The 17,397-nt window shown below is 37.0% G+C and overlaps 4 pseudogenes; all 4 read left to right on the forward strand.

Annotated features, from left to right (window-relative positions):
• The first annotated feature begins 6,493 nt into the window (after positions 1–6,493).
• On the forward strand, positions 6,494–6,591 carry LOC148700396 (small nucleolar RNA R71; annotated as a pseudogene).
• A 3,087-nt stretch (positions 6,592–9,678) lies between these two features.
• LOC120105181 (small nucleolar RNA R71) lies at positions 9,679–9,776 on the forward strand (annotated as a pseudogene).
• A 3,087-nt stretch (positions 9,777–12,863) lies between these two features.
• Positions 12,864–12,961, forward strand: LOC120112064 (small nucleolar RNA R71; annotated as a pseudogene).
• Positions 12,962–16,037: 3,076 nt separating this feature from the next.
• On the forward strand, positions 16,038–16,132 carry LOC120112065 (small nucleolar RNA R71; annotated as a pseudogene).
• Positions 16,133–17,397: the final 1,265 nt, after the last annotated feature.

Below are 17,397 nucleotides of genomic sequence, written 5' to 3' on the forward strand. Positions count from 1 at the left end.
AGATGACTTTATATAATGATAAAAATTATAATAAGTGCTAAGGATAAAATATTTAATCATGTAAATGTTAACACCTATTATTTATCATTATTTTGCTAGCATTAGGCTAAGTTAATTGGTACTTAGATCGCACTTTTGTGCTCTCATCATACCCCCCAACTAGCTTATTGCTAGTCTCTAGCAATTCAGAGTAAACAATAACATGAGAGTACAAAAAGTGTTGGTTGATCCTTTGATGTTTTATTAGAACTAATTGCATAAAATTAAGATAAATACTCACTTTCGTAGGAATCACGATTGCACTTAGCACGTGCAACAAGCCGTTAAACCCCCAGGTTACCCTAATGGACGAGTGTTGTCTCGTGAGGGTTTTCAGGGATGTTACCCACAAACATCATGAATGATATGACATGAGATTCTAATAAAAATATAAAATAAATCCTAAGCTAATACACATGTAATTAATTGATATATATTTTCAAGCATGGCAACTGTCAAAGCAAGGAAATATAAAAGTGTAGTGTGCATCAAATCGCATGACTTTCTCAGAGTACTAATACCTCCACCACAATCGGGCACCGCCTGAGTTTTAGGTGCACTACTCAAGTTCACAAATGTTTTCTACAATTTGTTAGAACCTGATCCATCAAATTTTCAGAATATCACATGTTGTCTAAATTTGTCAAGAATGGTTTGCATGTAAAGAAAGAGCTATCAATCCCAACTAAACAACCCGGGTACACAGAGGTCCAACACAATGGAGTCAAACCAGTCATTACCACATGTCACTAGGTTCAGCCTAACCAACTCATTCATGCTTATTTTTATTTCATTTCATATTTTTTTTATTTTATTTTATTATTTTTTTTCAATACACATGACAATTACAGCTATCCAACCCTATTAGGCTCTAGTAAGGTCCATGTAGCGAGCTTTCAGTCAATGACCCCCGATCCAGTTGGCTCAAGACATTAGGTGAAACACCCCTCGGACTTAATTACTCGAACCAGACTACGCCACGAGGCCAGACTTGTCATCATAAGTATTTATTTATTTATTTATTTATTTTTTGAATAATAATTATGCAAGAAAAGAGATGGTAGACTGAACCATATAAATATTTTTATTATATATGTGACTGCATCGTGACTATAGGTCAACCAAGGTCGGATCATAAGGCACCTAAGTAATCTAGTCGGGATATTCAACCTCTATCTTTATGTGAAAACCAAATCCTAAACCTTATGGTACGAACAAGGATACTCATACTTCTTTTATGGATAAGGCTAACAAAAATGCAGTTAACAAATATGAACTCTTGAGGCCTTCCTATTGTCATTAAGTACATATGTGGGGATCTAATAATAGCTCTCTGATCAGTCATAGTATGCATGTGTTCCTTGCCTTAATAGTTGCACAAGCTTAATATGAAAATACACGTGCATTTGCTCAGAAAAGAGAGTAATGGAATAAATCAAATGCAAAAATAAGTTTTTTTTTTTTTTGATCAAAATATTTTCCTCCCCCCAACTTAAATATTGCATTGTCCTCAATGTAAAAAAATGCAAGAAAACTATATATGAGAGACAATAGAGAAAATAATAGAGAGAAGAAGAATACCTTGAGCTGTTGATTTCTAGAAAAGAAGACCTACAAAATAAGAAGAAAACTAAAAATAAAAGAAAAAATTTAATTCTAACTAATATACACATACCTTGGCCGTCATGTTCAGTCATAAGAAGGCTCCTCCAAGGGACAGGAGTCCTCTTCATCTGCAAAATTTTCAAGAAAAGGTTTTAATCTGTGTCCATTAACCTTAAAAATTTTGCCATCCTGTGGATTCTCAATTTCAATTGCCCCGTGTGGAAAAACCGTTTTTACAATGAAAGGACCTGTCCATCTTGATCGTAACTTTTCAGGAAACAGATGTAAGCGAGAGTCATAACAAAGAACTTTTTGTGCAGGTTCAAAAGATTTTCTTAGAATTGATTTATCATGCCTAATTTTCATTCGTTCTTTACAAAGTCTAGCATTGTCATATGCATCCCGACGAATTTCATTCAACTCACTTAGTTGTATTTTTCTAGCTAAACCAGCATCTGACAGTTCAAAGTTTAATTTTCTAATGGCCCAATACGATTTATGCTCTATTTCAACAGGTAGATGACATGCTTTTCCATAGACTAGCCGATACGGGGACATACCAAGAATAGTTTTATAAGCAGTACGGTAAGCCCATAATGCGTCAGAAAGTTTTAAAGACCAGTCTTTGCGTGATGGATTCACCGTTTTCTCTAAAATTCGTTTAATCTCCCGATTGGCTAACTCCACTTGGCCACTAGTCTGCGGGTGATAAGGGGTTGCAATTCTATGGGTGATACCGTACTTTCGTAACAGAATCTCAAAAGATTTATTATAGAAATGTTTTTCCCCATCACTAATTATAACCTTGGGCATTCCAAACCTAGAAAATATGTTTTCTTTAAGAAATTTTAAAACTGGTTTGTGGTCATTTGTTCGACAAGACACAGCTTCTATCCATTTGGATACATACTCTACACCAACTAAAATGTACTCATGGCCAAAAGATGGTGGAAACGGACCCATGAAATCAATGCCCCACATGTCAAAAATTTCAATAGCAGTAAGGGGCTGAAGAGGCATCATTTGCCTACGAGTTAGACTTCCTACACGTTGACATTGGTCACATGTCCTACAAAACTCGTGGGCATCTTTAAATACTGTAGGCCAATAAAAACCACATTGCAACACCTTAGCTGCCGTTTTCTTAGATGCAAAGTGTCCTCCGCAAGCACTGGCATGACAAAAAGAGAGTACACTTTGTATCTCATGATCCGGAATGCATCTTCTAAAGATTTGATCATTGCAATACTTGAACAAATAGGGGGCATCATAATAATAACTTCTTACTTCACACAAGAAATTATTCTTATCATTCGATCCCCAATGCTCCGGCATCCGGTTCGTGACAAGAAAGTTTACAATATCAGCATACCATGGCATAGTAGAAAGTGTAAATAATTGCTCTTCAAGGAACGAGTCCTTGATGGGCAACTGTGGCACCAAATCATGAACAACTAGCCGTGATAAATGGTCAGCAACCACATTCTCTACTCCCTTTTTATCTTTGATAGTGATGTCAAATTCTTGGAGTAGAAGTATCCATCGTATTAAGCGTGGTTTGGCCTCTTTCTTATCCAGTAAATATTTTAGCGCTGCATGGTCCGTAAAGATAACAATAGGAGCACCAAGGATATAAGAACGAAATTTCTCTAATGCAAATACTACGGCAAGCAATTCCTTCTCGGTGGTGGTGTAATTCATTTGAGCATCATTTAAGGTTTTGCTTGCATAGTAGATGACATATGGCTTATTATCCTTGCGTTGTCCTAGGACAGCTCCTATCGCATAGTCACTAGCATCGCACATGATCTCAAAAGATAATGACCAATCAGGTGGTCGCACGATGGGTGCAGTGCTAAGCATAGCCTTCAACTTTTCGAATGCCTCTTGACATGTTTCAGTCCAATTAAATGGTGTATCAAGGGATAGGAGGTTACATAATGGTCGAGCTATGACACTAAAGTCCTTGATGAACCTCCTATAAAATCCTGCGTGACCCAAAAATGATCTGACATCTCTAACCATCTTGGGTGCAGGTAGCTTGGAGATTAAATCAATCTTGGCTCTATCAACTTCCATGCCCTTCGATGAAACTATATGTCCTAGGACAATTCCCTTTGGCACCATGAAGTGGCATTTCTCCCAATTCAGTATCAGATTCTTTTCCATGCATCGAGCTAAGACTGCTTGTAAATGTGACAAGCAATCATCAAAAGAATCGCCAAAAACAAAGAAATCATCCATAAACACTTCTAAAAATTTCTCGTTCATATCTTCAAAAATGCTGAGCATGCATCTTTGGAATGTCGCAGGTGCATTACACAACCCGAATGGCATCCGACGGAAAGCAAATGTGCCAAAAGGACAAGTGAAGGTAGTCTTCTCTTGATCTTCTGGTGAAATCTCGATTTGGTAGTACCCGAAATAGCCATCGAGAAAATAATAGAATTTGTGTCCTGCAACTCTTTCCAAAATTTGGTCTAGGAAGGGTAGGGGAAAGTGATCCTTCCTAGTGACCAAATTCAATTTTCGGTAATCAACACACATGCGCCAACTCGTCGGAACACGAGTTGGAACTAGTTCACCCTGATCATTTTTGACTACCGTCAAACCTGCTTTCTTGGGCACGACTTGAGTAGGACTCACCCACTTGCTATCGAAAATTGGGTAAATAATACCCACGTCAAGCAACTTGAAGACTTCTGCTTTAACTACATCTCTCATCGTAGGATTCAGCCTACACTGCATTTGCCTTGTGGATTTTGCATTATCCTCCAAATATATCCGGTGCGTGCAAATTAAAGAGCTAATCCCCTTCAAGTCGGCAATAGACCACCCTAAAGCTCCTTTATGTTTCTTTAGAACACAAAGTAATTTTCTTTCTTGGGCATGATCCAGATTAGATGAGATGATTATAGGAAATGTGTCCTCGGGTCCAAGAAAGGCATACTTGAGTTCCTTCGGTAAAGGTTTCAACTCGAGCTTAGGTGTTTGTTCATGGGATGGTACTATCTTTGCTTTTCGAGGTGGCAACTATTCAAATTCCTCTATTCTTGGTCTCCACCCATGGACCATCATGACATCCGAATTATCTAAAACAGGTGGGACCACATCATCAGCAGTACCTTCAGAACACCAATCTATCAAACCATTGTCGGCCGATTCAGTAAATATTTCTTTTAACAGATATTCTTCCGCAATGGTTTCAACCCATTCAACTTCTTTACTTTCTTCATGATCACTGGGTTGTTTACCTATACTAAAGACGTTCAGTTCCAAGGTCATATTGCCAAAAGAAAGCTTCATGACACCATTCCTACAATTGATCAATGCATTAGAAGTTGCAAGGAATGGACGTCCTAAGATGACCGGAATCTGAGATAGTGAATTGGAAGCAGGATGTATGTCCAGTACGATAAAGTCAACAGGAAAATAGAACTTATCTACTTGGACCAACACATCTTCAATAATCCCTCTAGGGACTTTCACTGACCTGTCAGCTAATTGTAAGGTCACAGTTGTTGGCTTCAACTCACCCATACCGAGTTGCTCATATACCGTATATGGCAACAAATTCACACTCGCTCCTAAATCTAGCAATGCTCGCTCAATCCTAAAATTGCCAATGATGCACGAGATAGTTGGGCAACCTGGATCCTTATATTTAGGGAGAATGTTATGCTGTAAAATTGCACTCACATTTTAAGCCAAAAATGCCTTCTTCTTGACATTTAAACGACGCTTGACAGTGCACGAATCTTTCAAAAATTTTGCATGGGAAGGCACTTGTTTGATCGCATCAAGAAAAGGTACATTGATTTTTACTTGCTTAAAAAGCTCAAGAATTTCAGAGTTTGGTCCAAGCTTTTGCAAGGGCTTTAATCTTTGTGGAAATGGTGCAGGAAAAGGATATTTAATTTTTTCAGTTGATGTTGGTGCTTCGGTTTCTTCGGTATCCTTTTCTTCTGTCTTGGGAGGGTCAAAATCAGGTATGACTTGAGCTTGTTCTGGGATTGGTCGGTCAATAACCTTACCACTTCGCAAAGTTATTACACTCTTTGCTTATTCTTTATGCAAAGTTGATGATGATGCATTGCTACCGCCATAGACTTGAGGATTAGGTTGTGGTTGAGCTGGTAGCTTACCTTTCTCTTGAGCACTTAAAGCAGTGGTCAGCGTTGTCAGTTGATTTTTTAATTCATAATTGATTTTAGCTTGGTCTTGCATGAAAGATTGCAAAGTTTCTTCGAGACTGGATTTTTGAGGGGGTGCATGTGCATAATGAGGTTGCAGAGGTGGAGGAGTTGGGTTATATACTTGTTGAGGTTGGTCATTCCTCCATTTGAAATTTGGATGGTTCTTCCATCCAGGGTTGTAAGTACCCGAAAAAGGATTATTGAAAGATTTTTGATAGGTATTCATAACATTGGCCTGATCGTGCAAGACTTCCTTGAATGCGGATATTGTGGGGCAATCAGTGATGAGATGGCCAGGCATCTCGCAAATCCTACAACACTCGCTGTTATGTTCTACGGTCTTGACGGGTTCAATCCTTCTAAGTTCAATTTCCTCTACCTTTCTAGTAAGGGCTGCCATTTTAGCCTGAATATCATCCTGAGTACTAAGGTTGTAAAGGCCCCCGTGTGGAATGCTAGTAGGCTTAGGCAAATGTTTATTCACTCTATCCCCTGTATCCCATAATTGTGCAGTCTCTGCGAGAGAGTCCAAATAGTCCCATGCCTCATCGGGTTGCTTTTCCAAAAATAGACCATTGCACATAGTCTCTATAAATTGTTTTAACTGTGGAGACAACCCTTCGTAAAAGAAACTAATGGTTCTCCATGTTTCAAACCCATGATGAGGACAAGAGAGAAGCAAATCTTTAAATCTCTCCCAGCATTCATAAAATGTTTCATGGTCTTTTTGTTGGAAATTACTAATGTGCCTTTTCAAAAAGTTAGTCCTTTGTGCGGGAAAGAATTTTTTCAAGAATTCTCTTTGCATGTCATGCCATGTTCCTAGCGATCTAGGTCTCAAGGAGTTCAGCCATGTTTTGGCTTTATCCTTTAAGGAAAAAGGAAACAAGGTCAATTTAAGGACGTCTTCCGATACATTTGGCACTCTAAATGTGATGCTAATTTTCTCAAAATCTTTAAGGTGAAGATAAGGGTTCTCGGATTCCATCCCATGATACTTGGGCAGCAATTGAATTACTCCTGGTTTGATTTCAAAGTGTCCTACATTTACAGGAATAATCATGCATGAAGGGTGACTAGTCCTAGTGGGATGTAAGTATTGTCGAAGTGTCATAACTGGGGGTCTACCTTCATCACCATGGTGACTTCCTATATCATCAGGAAAATTTGCCATCTCACAAGGTGTGAGATACTGCGAAGGAATTTCAAGGATGTGTCCTAAGGGATGATCTAAAGTTGTACGACTTAATCGACCGGTGTCGTCCCTATTCCAACCTAGCATACAAAATTTAATTAATTTTTTTTAAAAAAAATTTTTTTATATTTTTTTTTAAAAATAAATATAAATGTAAGTACCAACTAAAGATACCCTAAAACTACACCCTAAAACAAAAATCTATTCACAATCAAACATGCAACTAAACATTACACCTCAATTTCTAATGTTTTTCTTAAATTTCTAGACAGCTCCTAACTGGTTTGAAGAGGGCACCTAAGCCTCCAATCCGGTCTAATGAATCGAGTTGACCAGGTAAGCTCCCAGGTAAGTGGAGGGGTCACGATGCATTCGCAAAGGTACCACTTAAAACCCACTTGCCTCGAACAGATGAACTGTCTCCCTTATAGGGACAAAGCTTGCCTAGACATCAACTAAGCCATAGAGCGAAATTGGTGCAACTTTCGGTGGTCTTCATCCTATTGAGCTCGAATGTCCTTAGGGGCCAACGTCTAGTTGATTTTAGTTAAGCTTAGGATATTTATGCAATGGGGTGATTTTTGGGCTAAGAACGAGTGATGAAATTCCGACCTTATCTTTTTAAATGGGTTCAGCCCTTAGAATATTTTATGCTGATGCCTTATACTATATGCAACAATCAAGAGGTTTTTTTTTTAATGTTTTATGACATGACTTTAAATTTCATTGAATAGGTGATCAAGCAAATTATTTATTTTTTTTAAATTTTATGAGTTGAAGTTTGAAATTTGAATTCTGAAATTTGAAATTTGAAATTTTAGATTTTTCCTCTCTTTTTTTTCTTTTTTTTTTTGAATAATCACCCTTGATCTTTTCTTAAAGTTTTTTTCTTAAATTTTCAATTAGCAACAAGGGTTAATGAGATATCATAACAATAAAATTCTGATTCTAAAATAATTAAATGCAGAAAATTCAAAACAGAAAGCAGCACGATTTTGTATTAATCTAATAGTCTTAAAAGTTTCACAATGCCAATCAGACCGTTCAGATAATATAAACACAGGTCCTGCACCTGACGACCAAATTTGAGTTCAATCAGATGGTTAATTACTTTGATATCAAAGTTTGATGCAGACTGTGCAGGGAATAAAAAAACAGCAGTAAAGATTTTTTTTTTTTTGTTTTTCGAAAGAAAAAGACTAACTACTAAAGTACTAATTAAATCTAAAATTATACTAATAAATCAGCCGTTCCCCGGCAACGGCGCCAAAAACTTGACGCGTTCGCAAAAATGCTTTCGCGAAACTAATCTCCCAAGTATAGGAGATCGTACAAGTAGTAAAATCTCGGAAGTCCGAGGTCGAATCCTCAGGGAACGATCTATAGATTCTTAGCGTAATTTTTAGATGTAATTTTCAGTTGAATAAATATGTGGATTAAGATGATGTTTTGATTTTCAGAAATTAAAAACAGAGAATAATAGATCAATGAACAAAGTTCAATCAAATAGAAATGGTTAGGGATCCGGAATCCCCCTTGATAATATTGCATTCAAGAATAAATCCTGCGATTCTTGTTTAAGGATGTAAGAGTAGAATAGATCAAAACATGAAATATATTTTATGGACACATGAACTCTATTTCTAAGCATTCATCGTGCCTATTACATCAACGACAAATCAAATACTAAAGCAGTCCACGCACCAATAAACATAAACCATTAAAAATCTATCTACAAAATAGTTATGCAAGAACCCATAACATATCAAAAATATAAATCAATAAGAGCAAAGGTTTAGAATTTACTTCAAAGAAAGTAATACATCAAAGGTTCCTCCATCACCCTTCACCTAAGAAATCAGCTCTCCATTAAAAACATTAACCTCCCCATATTTTTCCTTTTCCCTTTTTTTTCTTTTTGGAAACAGGGCCTCCCCTGTTTCCTCTTGAGCACTTAAAGCAATGGTCAGCGTTGTCAGTTGATTTCTTAATTCATCATTGATTTTAGCTTGGTCTTGCATGAAAGATTGCAAAGTTTCTTCGAGACTGGATTTTTGAGGGGGTGCATGTGCATAATAAGGTTGCAGAGGTGGAGGAGTTGGGTTATATACTTGTTGAGGTTGGTCATTCCTCCATCTGAAATTTGGATGGTTCTTCCATCCAGGGTTGTAAGTACCCGAAAAAGAATTATTGAAAGATTTTTGATAGGTATTCATAACATTGGCCTGATCGTGCAAGACTTCCTTGAATGCGGGTATTGTGGGGCAATCAGTGATGAGATGGCTAGGCATCTCGCAAATCCTACAACACTCGCTGTTATGTTCTACGGTCTTGACGGGTTCAATCCTTCTAAGTTCAATTTCCTCTACCTTCCTAGTAAGGGCTGCCATTTTAAACTGAATATCATCCTGAGTACTAAGGTTGTAAAGGCCCCCGTGTGGAATGCTAGTAGGCTTAGGCAAATGTTTATTCACCCTATCCCCTGCATCCCATAATTGTGCAGTCTCTGCGAGAGAGTCCAAATAGTCCCATGCCTCATCGGGTTGCTTTTCCAAAAATAGACCATTGCACATAGTCTCTATAAATTGTTTTAACTGTGGAGACAGCCCTTCGTAAAAGAAACTAATGGTTCTCCATGTTTCAAACCCATGATGAGGACAAGAGAGAAGCAAATCTTTAAATCTCTCCCAGCATTCATAAAATGTTTCATGGTCTTTTTGTTGGAAATTACTAATGTGCCTTTTCAAAAAGTTAGTCCTTTGTGCGGAAAAGAATTTTTTCAAGAATTCTCTTTGCATGTCATGCCATGTTCCTAGCGATCTAGGTCTCAAGGAGTTCAGCCATGTTTTGGCTTTATCCTTTAAGAAAAAAGGAAACAAGGTCAATTTAAGGACGTCTTCCGATACCTTTGGCACTCTAAATGTGATGCTAATTTCCTCAAAATCCTTAAGGTGAAGATAAGGGTTCTCGGATTCCATCCCATGATACTTGGGCAGCAATTGAATTACTCCTGGTTTGATTTCAAAGTGTCCTACATTTACAGGAATAATCATGCATGAAGGGTGACTAGTCCTAGTGGGATGTAAGTATTGTCGAAGTGTCATAACTGGGGGTCTACCTTCATCACCATGGTGACTTCCTATATCATCAGAAAAATTTGCCATCTCACAAGGTGTGAGATACTGCGAAGGAATTTTAAGGATGTGTCCTAAGGGATGATCTAAAGTTGTACGACTTAATCGACCGGTGTCGTCCCTATTCCAACCTAGCATACAAAATTTAATTAATTTTTTTTTAAATTTTTTTTTATATTTTTTTTAAAAAAATAAATATAAATGTAAGTACCAACTAAAGATATCCTAAAACTACACCCTAAAACAAAAATCTATTCACAATCAAACATGCAACTAAACCTTACACCTCAATTTCTAAAGTTTTTCTTAAATTTCTAGACAGCTCCTAACTGGTTTGAAGAGGGCACCTAAGCCTCCAATCCGGTCTAATGAACCGAGTTGACCAGGTAAGCTCCCAGGTAAGTGGAGGGGTCACGATGCATTCGCAAAGGTCCCACTTAAAACCCACTTGCCTCGAACAGATGAACTGTCTCCCTTATAGGGACAAAGCTTGCCTAGACATCAACTAAGCCAAAGAGCGAACTTCGTGCAACTTTCGGTGGTCTTCATCCTATTGAGCTCGAATGTCCTTAGGGGCCAACATCCAGTTGATTTTAGTTAAGCTTAGGATATTTATGCAATGGGGTGATTTTTGGGCTAAGGACGAGTGATGAAATCCCGACCTTATCTTTTTAAATGGGTTCAGCCCTTAGAATATTTTATGCTGATGCCTTATACTATATACAACAATCAAGAGATTTTTTTTTTTAATGTTTTATGACATGACTTTAAATTTCATTGAATAGGTGATCAAGCAAATTATTTATTTTTTTTAAATTTTATGAGTTGAAGTTTGAAATTTGAATTCTGAAATTTGAAATTTGTAATTTTAGATTTTTCCTCTATTTTTTTGCTTTTTTTTTTTTGAATAATCACCCTTGATCTTTTCTTAAAGTTTTTTTCTTAAATTTTCAATTAGCAACAAGGGTTAATGAGATATGATAACAATAAAATTCTGATTCTAAAACAATTAAATGCAGAAAATTCAAAAGAGAAAGCAGCAAGGTTTCGTATTAATCTAATAGTCTTAAAAATTTCAGAATGTCAATCAGACCGTTCGGATAAAAGAAACACAGGTCCTGCACCTGACGACCAAATTTGAGTTCAATCAGACGGTTAATTACTTTGATATCAGAGTTTGATGCAGACTGTGCTGGGAATAAAAAAACAGCAGTAAAGAATTTTTTTTTTTGTTTTTCGAAAGAAAAAGACTAACTACTAAAGTACTAATTAAATCTAAAATTATACTAATAAATCAGCCGCTCCCCGGCAACGGCGCCAAAAACTTGACGCGTTCGCAAAAATGCTTTCGCGAAACTAATCTTCCAAGTATAGGAGATCGTACAAGTAGTAAAATCTCGGAAGTCCGAGGTCGAATCCACAGGGAACGATCTATAGATTCTTAGCGTAATTTTTAGATGTAATTTTCAGTTGAATGAATATGTGGATTAAGATGATGTTTTGATTTTCAGAAATTAAAAATAGAGAATAATAGATCAATGAACAAAGTTCAATCGAATAGAAATGGTTAGGGATCCGGAATCCCCCTTGATAATATTGCATTCAAGAATAAATCCTGCGATTCTTGTTTAAGGATGTAAGAGTAGAATAGATCAAAACATGAAATATATTTTATGGACACATGAACTCTATTTCTAAGCATTCATCGTGCCTATTACATCAACGACAAATCAAATACTAAAGCAGTCCACGTACCAATAAACATAAACCATTAAAAATCTATCTACAAAATAGTTATGCAAGAACCCATAACACATCAAAAATATAAATCAATAAGAGCAAAGGTTCAGAATTTACTTCAAAGAAAGTAATACATCAAAGGTTCCTCCATCACCCTTCACCTAAGAAATCAGCTCTCCATTAAAAACATTAACCTCCCCATATTTTTCCTTTTCCCTTTTTTTTCTTTTCGGAAACGGGGCCTCCCCTATTTCCTCTTGAGCACTTAAAGCAGTGGTCAGCGTTGTCAGTTGATTTCTTAATTCGTCATTGATTTTAGCTTGGTCTTGCATGAAAGATTGCAAAGTTTCTTCGAGACTGGATTTTTGAGGGGGTGCATGTGCATAATGAGGTTGCAGAGGTGGAGGAGTCGGGTTATATACTTGTTGAGGTTGGTCATTCCTCCATCTAAAATTTGGATGGTTCTTCCATCCAGGGTTGTAAGTACCCGAAAAAGAATTATTGAAAGATTTTTGATAGGTATTCATAACATTGGCCTGATCGTGCAAGACTTCCTTGAATGCGGGTATTGTGGGGCAATCAGTGATGAGATGGCCAGGCATCTCGCAAATCCTACAAAACTCGCTGTTATGTTCTACGGTCTTGACGGGTTCAATCCTTCTAAGTTCAATTTCCTCTACCTTCCTACTAAGGGCTGCCATTTTAGCCTGAATATCATCCTGAGTACTATGGTTGTGAAGGCCCCCGTGTGGAATGCTGGTAGGCTTAGGCAAATGTTTATTCACTCTATCCCCTGTATCCCCTAACTGTGCAGTCTCTGCGAGAGAGTCCAAATAGTCCCATGCCTCATCGGGTTGCTTTTCCAAAAATAGACCATTGCACATAGTCTCTATAAATTGTTTTAACTGTGGAGACAACCCTTCGTAAAAGAAACTAATGGTTCTCCATGTTTTAAACCCATGATGAGGACAAGAGAGAAGCAAATCTTTAAATCTCTCCCAGCATTCATAAAATGTTTCATGGTCTTTTTGTTGGAAATTACTAATGTGCCTTTTCAAAAAGTTAGTCCTTTGTGCGGGAAAGAATTTTTTCAAGAATTCTCTTCGCATGTCATGCCATGTTCCAAGCGATCTAGGTCTCAAGGAGTTCAGCCATGTTTTGGCTTTATCCTTTAAGGAAAAAGGAAACAAGGTCAATTTAAGGACGTCTTCCGATACATTTGGCACTCTAAATGTGATGCTAATTTCCTCAAAATCCTTAAGGTGAAGATAAGGGTTCTCGGATTCCATCCCATGATACTTGGGCAGCAATTGAATTACTCCTGGTTTGATTTCAAAGTGTCCTACATTTACAGGAATAATAATGCATGAAGGGTGACTAGTCCTAGTGGGATGTAAGTATTGTCGAAGTGTCATAACTGGGGGTCTACCTTCATCACCATGGTGACTTCCTATATCATCAGGAAAATTTGCCATCTCACAAGGTGTGAGATATTGCGAAGGAATTTCAAAGATGTGTCCTAAGGGATGATCTAAAGTTGTACGACTTAATCGACCGGTGTCGTCCCTATTCCAACCTAGCATACAAAATTTAATTAAATTTTTTTTTTATGTTTTTTTTAAAAAAATAAATATAAATGTAAGTACCAACTAAAGATACCCTAAAACTACACCCTAAAACAAAAATCTATTCACAATCAAACATGCAACTAAACATTACACCTCAATTTCTAATGTTTTTCTTAAATTTCTAGACAGCTCCTAACTGGTTTGAAGAGGGCACCTAAGCCTCCAATCCGGTCTAATGAACCGAGTTGACCAGGTAAGCTCCCAGGTAAGTGGAGGGGTCACGATGCATTCGCAAAGGTCCCACTTAAAACCCACTTGCCTCGAACAGATGAACTGTCTCCCTTATAGGGACAAAGCTTGCCTAGACATCAACTAAGCCACAAAGCGAAATTGGTGCAACTTTCGGTGGTCTTCATCCTATTGAGCTCGAATGTCCTTAGGGGCCAACGTCTAGTTGATTTTAGTTAAGCTTAGGATATTTATGCAATGGGGTGATTTTTGGGCTAAGGACGAGGGATGAAATCCCGACCTTATCTTTTTAAATGGGTTCAGCCCTTAGAATATTTTATGCTGATGCCTTATACTATATGCAACAATCAAGAGATTTTTTTTTTAATGTTTTATGACATGACTTTAAATTTCATTGAATAGGTGATCAAGCAAATTATTTATTTTTTTTAAATTTTATGAGTTGAAGTTTGAAATTTGAATTCTGAAATTTGAAATTTAAAATTTTAGATTTTTCCTCTCTTTTTTTTCTGTTTTTTTTTTGAATAATCACCCTTGATCTTTTCTTAAAGTTTTTTTCTTAAATTTTCAATTAGCAACAAGGGTTAATGAGATATGATAACAATAAAATTCTGATTCTAAAACAATTAAATGCAGAAAATTCAAAACAGAAAGCAGCAAGGTTTCGTATTAATCTAATAGTCTTAAAAGTTTCAGAATGTCAATCAGACTGTTCAGATAAAGGAAACACAGGTCCTGCACCTGACGACCAAATTTGAGTTCAATCAGACGGTTAATTACTTTGATATCAGAGTTTGATGCAGACTGTGCAGGGAATAAAAAAACAGCAGTAAAGATTTTTTTTTTTTGTTTTTCGAAAGAAAAAGACTAACTACTAAAGTACTAATTAAATCTAAAATTATACTAATAAATCAGCCGTTCCCCAGCAACGGCGCCAAAAACTTGACGCGTTCGCAAAAATGCTTTCGCGAAACTGATCTCCCAAGTATAGGAGATCGTACAAGTAGTAAAATCTCGGAAGTCCGAGGTCGAATCCTCAGGGAACGATCTATAGATTATTAGCGTAATTTTTAGATGTAATTTTCAGTTGAATAAATATGTGGATTAAGATGATGTTTTGATTTTCAGAAATTAAAAACAGAGAATAATAGATCAATGAACAAAGTTCAATCAAATAGAAATGGTTAGGGATCCGGAATCCTCCTTGATAATATTGCATTCAAGAATAAATCCTGCGATTCTTGTTTAAGGATGTAAGAGTAGAATAGATCAAAACATGAAATATATTTTATGGACACATGAACTCTATTTCTAAGCATTCATCGTGCCTATTACATCAACGACAAATCAAATACTAAAGCAGTCCACGTACAAATAAACATAAACCATTAAAAATCTATCTACAAAATAGTTATGCAAGAACCCATAACACATCAAAAATATAAATCAATAAGAGCAAAGGTTCAGAATTTACTTCAAAGAAAGTAATACATCAAAGGTTCCTCCATCACCCTTCACCTAAGAAATCAGCTCTCCATTAAAAACATTAACCTCCCCATATTTTTCCTTTTCCCTTTTTTTTCTTTTCGGAAACAGGGCCTCCCCTGTTTCCTCTTGAGCACTTAAAGCAGTGGTCAGCGTTGTCAGTTGATTTCTTAATTCATCATTGATTTTAGCTTGGTCTTGCATGAAAGATTGCCAAGTTTCTTCGAGACTGGATTTTTGAGGGGGTGCATGTGCATAATGAGGTTGCAGAGGTGGAGGAGTTGGGTTATATACTTGTTGAGGTTGGTCATTCCTCCATCTGAAATTTGGATGGTTCTTCCATCCAGGATTGTAAGTACCCAAAAAAGAATTATTGAAAGATTTTTGATAGGTATTCATAACATTGGCCTGATCGTGCAAGACTTCCTTGAATGCGGGTATTGTGGGGCAATCAGTGATGAGATGGCCAGGCATCTCGCAAATCCTACAACACTCGCTGTTATGTTCTACGGTCTTGACGGGTTCAATCCTTCTAAGTTCAATTTTCTCTACCTTCCTAGTAAGGGCTGCCATTTTAGCCTGAATATCATCCTGAGTACTAAGGTTGTAAAGGCCCCCGTGTGGAATGCTAGTAGGCTTAGGCAAAGGTTTATTCACTCTATCCCCTGTATCCCATAATTGTGCAGTCTCTGCGAGAGAGTCCAAATAGTCCCATGCCTCATCGGGTTGCTTTTCCAAAAATAGACCATTGCACATAGTCTCTATAAATTGTTTTAACTGTGGAGACAACCCTTCGTAAAAGAAACTAATGGTTCTCCATGTTTCACACCCATGATGAGGACAAGAGAGAAGCAAATCTTTAAATCTCTCCCAGCATTCATAAAATATTTCATGGTCTTTTTGTTGGAAATTACTAATGTGCCTTTTCAAAAAGTTAGTCCTTTGTGCGGGAAAGAATTTTTTCAAGAATTCTCTTTGCATGTCATGCCATGTTCCTAGCGATCTAGGTCTCAAGGAGTTCAGCCATGTTTTGGCTTTATCCTTTAAGAAAAAAGGAAACAAGGTCAATTTAAGGACGTCTTCCGATACATTTGGCACTCTAAATGTGATGCTAATTTTCTCAAAATCCTTAAGGTGAAGATAAGGGTTCTCGGATTCCATCCCATGATATTTGGGCAGCAATTGAATTACTCCTGGTTTGATTTCAAAGTGTCCTACATTTACAGGAATAATCATGCATGAAGGGTGACTAGTCCTAGTGGGATGTAAGTATTGTCGAAGTGTCATAACTGGGGGTCTACCTTCATCACTATGGTGACTTCCTATATCATCAGAAAAATTTGCCATCTCACAAGGTGTGAGATACTGCGAAGGAATTTCAAGGATGTGTCCTAAGGGATGATCTAAAGTTGTACGACTTAAACGACCGGTGTCGTCCCTATTCCAACCTAGCATATAAAATTTAATTAAATTTTTTTTAAAATTTTTTTTTATGTTTTTTTAAAAAATAAATATAAATGTAAGTACCAACTAAAGATACCCTAAAACTGCACCCTAAAACAAAAATCTATTCACAATCAAACATGCAACTAAACATTACACCTCAATTTTTAATGTTTTTCTTAAATTTCTAGACAGCTCCTAACTGATTTGAAGAGGGCACCGAAGCCTCCAATCCGGTCTAATGAACCGAGTTGACCAGGTAAGCTCCCAGGTAAGTGGAGGGGTCACGATGCATTCGCAAAGGTCCCACTTAAAACCCACTTGCCTCGAACAGATGAACTGTCTCCCTTATAGGGACAAAGCTTGCCTAGACATCAACTAAGCCACAGAGCGAAATTAGTGCAACTTTCGGTGGTCTTCATCCTATTGAGCTCGAATGTCCTTAGGGGCCAACGTCTAGTTGATTTTCGTTAAGCTTAGGGTATTTATGCAATGGGGTGATTTTTGGGCTAAGGACGAGTGATGAAATCCCGCCCTTATCTTTTTAAATGGGTTCAGCCCTTAGAATATTTTATGCTGATGCCTTATACTATATGCAACAATCAAGAGATTTTTTTTTAATGTTTTATGACATGACTTTAAATTTCATTGAATAGGTGATCAAGCAAATTATTTATTTTTTTTAAATTTTATGAGTTGAAGTTTGAAATTTGAATTCTGAAATTTGAAATTTGAAATTTTAG

The sequence above is a fragment of the Phoenix dactylifera genome, chromosome 12 (assembly GCF_051530095.1).
Source record: "Phoenix dactylifera cultivar Ajwa chromosome 12, Ajwa_hap1_PhDact_Kaust_v1.1, whole genome shotgun sequence".
Classification (NCBI taxonomy): domain Eukaryota; kingdom Viridiplantae; phylum Streptophyta; class Magnoliopsida; order Arecales; family Arecaceae; genus Phoenix; species Phoenix dactylifera.